The sequence below is a fragment of the Polyodon spathula genome, chromosome 53, assembly GCF_017654505.1.
Source record: "Polyodon spathula isolate WHYD16114869_AA chromosome 53, ASM1765450v1, whole genome shotgun sequence".
NCBI classification, from domain to species: domain Eukaryota; kingdom Metazoa; phylum Chordata; class Actinopteri; order Acipenseriformes; family Polyodontidae; genus Polyodon; species Polyodon spathula.
Genome location: NC_054586.1, coordinates 1022230 through 1024729, shown reverse-complemented (window position 1 = coordinate 1024729; position 2500 = coordinate 1022230). Strand labels below are relative to the sequence as shown.

Sequence of the window (2500 nt, the reverse complement as noted above, 5' to 3'; positions counted from 1 at the left end):
GAATCCAGCATTTCGTTTACATCCTATCCAGTCTCACGGTAAGCTGGGTATCCAGATACGCAATCGAATTTAACTTTTTGATTTGGGATCCGATATGTTCAGGTCAAAAATGCCGTTCACGGTCTTTCCAGGACTCGCTGGTGTCACTCAGCAAGACTGGCGCTGGCTTGGGAGAGGCGACACCAGCGACACCGCTCGGAGTAGGATTGTTAGTATTGAATACACAGGGTGCAAACTGTTTGTGTATCGATTGCCCCAACTCTGGTCCCTTGCGCTCCCAAGAGTAAAAGGCAAATGCGTGTGCGCAAGCAGACAGCATAACAGGGTAAGCCAGTAAAGTTTAAGTGTTCAAACAGTGTCCAGGACGAGATTTCTTCGCTCTGTACCCCATTTCCTTAGGCACAAGGTATTTCTTTTGTTTACTGAATTAAAATACACAGAACTCAATGAGCAGCAGCAACGTCACAGCGCGTATCTCTTCCAATTAAAGCAACAGCAGCATAATATTGCGCAAACCACCAAATAATAATTTTTGCTGTAGTGTATTCAGAATAAAATAACACCTACCATATAGCAACCTAAACATTCTACCTCTGTTTAATTATAACAAATAATATTTATAACATAATCTCAGTGTAAATATTGTAACCTGGCCAAAGTAGAAAATACATTCCAACATTACAGTAGTTTAACATTACTAATTACAACTAGCCATCAAGTACTGACATCAGATGAAGTGAAGTTACTTTGTTATTCAAAAACCTGTAAATAATTCAAAACAAGGATCCCTGGTTGTACCTTTAATGTTCAGTGCAAATGTTGGCATTGCTCAGTCCATTCACAGAAAGTCAATAGTAGTTGTTTTACATTGAACTGCAGTCCAGAGTTAAAAAAAAAAAAAAACTCCTTTCAACTCCAAGTATCTTGCCTTTTCTTATAGTCACTGCGTTGTTGTGCTTAACATTTGGTATGTCTTTATATTCATCATAATGTTGCCTTTCTAATTTCAATGTTACCCAAGTTTGGATTACTTCTTAGAGCACTTGCTATATACATGTTTAGTGGCTGAAGTAACATATACTGAAAGGCTTTGTTTAGCTGCTTTCTTTTGAGGTGTGGGCTCTCTTTCGTTACCATACACAGTTAGAAACATAGTGAAAATAAAAACCATCATGAAAAAATATATAAATATATTGGGCCAGATAAAATTGCATCCGGGCCAGTGAAAACACTAGCTTAGTGGCCCGAGGGGCCAGTAGTTAAAAATCTAAACGTAAATCTAAATTTGTGTTACATTTGCTGTATGTGAGTAAGAAGCTGGAATAAGAAGCTGGAAAGGGAGTAAGAAGCAGCTGGAATAAGAAGCTGGAAAGGGAGTAAGAAGCAGCTGGAATAAGAAGAAAGGGAGTAAGAAGCAGCTGGAATAAGAAGCTGGAAAGGGAGTAAGAAGCAGCTGGAATAAGAAGCTGGAAAGGGAGTAAGAAGCAGCTGGAATAAGAAGCTGGAAAGGGAGTAAGAAGCAGCTGGAATAAGAAGCTGGAAAGGGAGTAAGAAGCAGCTGGAATAAGAAGCTGGAAAGAGTAAGAAGCAGCTGGAATAAGGCAGGAAAGGGAGTAAGAAGCAGCTGGAATAAGAAGCTGGAAAGGGAGTAAGAAGCAGCTGGAATGAGAAGCTGGAAAGGGAGTAAGAAGCAGCTGGAATGAGAAGCTGGAAAGGGAGTAAGAAGCAGCTGGAATAAGAAGCAGGAAAGGGAGTAAGAAGCAGCTGGAATAAGAAGCTGGAAAGGGAGTAAGAAGCAGCTGGAATAAGAAGCTGGAAAGGGAGTAAGAAGCAGCTGGAATGAGAAGCTGGAAAGGGAGTAAGAAGCAGCTGGAATAAGAAGCTGGAAAGGGAGTAAGAAGCAGCTGGAATAAGAAGCTGGAAAGGGAGTAAGAAGCAGCTGGAATGAGAAGCTGGAAAGGGAGTAAGAAGCAGCTGGAATGAGAAGCTGGAAAGGGAGTAAGAAGCAGCTGGAATGAGAAGCTGGAAAGGGAGTAAGAAGCAGCTGGAATGAGAAGCTGGAAAGGGAGTAAGAAGCAGCTGGAATAAGAAGCTGGAAAGGGAGTAAGAAGCAGCTGGAATAAGAAGCTGGAAAGGGAGTAAGAAGCAGCTGGAATGAGAAGCTGGAAAGGGAGTAAGAAGCAGCTGGAATGAGAAGCTGGAAAGGGAGTAAGAAGCAGCTGGAATGAGAAGCTGGAAAGGGAGTAAGAAGCAGCTGGAATGAGAAGCTGGAAAGGGAGTAAGAAGCAGCTGGAATAAGAAGCTGGAAAGGGAGTAAGAAGCAGCTGGAATGAGAAGCTGGAAAGGGAGTAAGAAGCAGCTGGAATGAGAAGCTGGAAAGGGAGTAAGAAGCAGCTGGAATGAGAAGCTGGAAAGGGAGTAAGAAGCAGCTGGAATAAGAAGCTGGAAAGGGAGTAAGAAGCAGCTGGAATAAGAAGCTGGAAAGGGAGTAAGAAGCAGC

The 2500-nt window shown here is 42.2% G+C and overlaps 1 protein-coding gene across 1 annotated transcript in view; it reads right to left on the bottom strand.

Moving 5' to 3' along the window:
- Positions 1 to 2500, bottom strand: part of LOC121307119 (tubulin alpha-1C chain-like) — a 15032-nt gene that overhangs the window by 6047 nt on the left and 6485 nt on the right. The gene's annotated exons all lie outside the window — the stretch shown is intronic.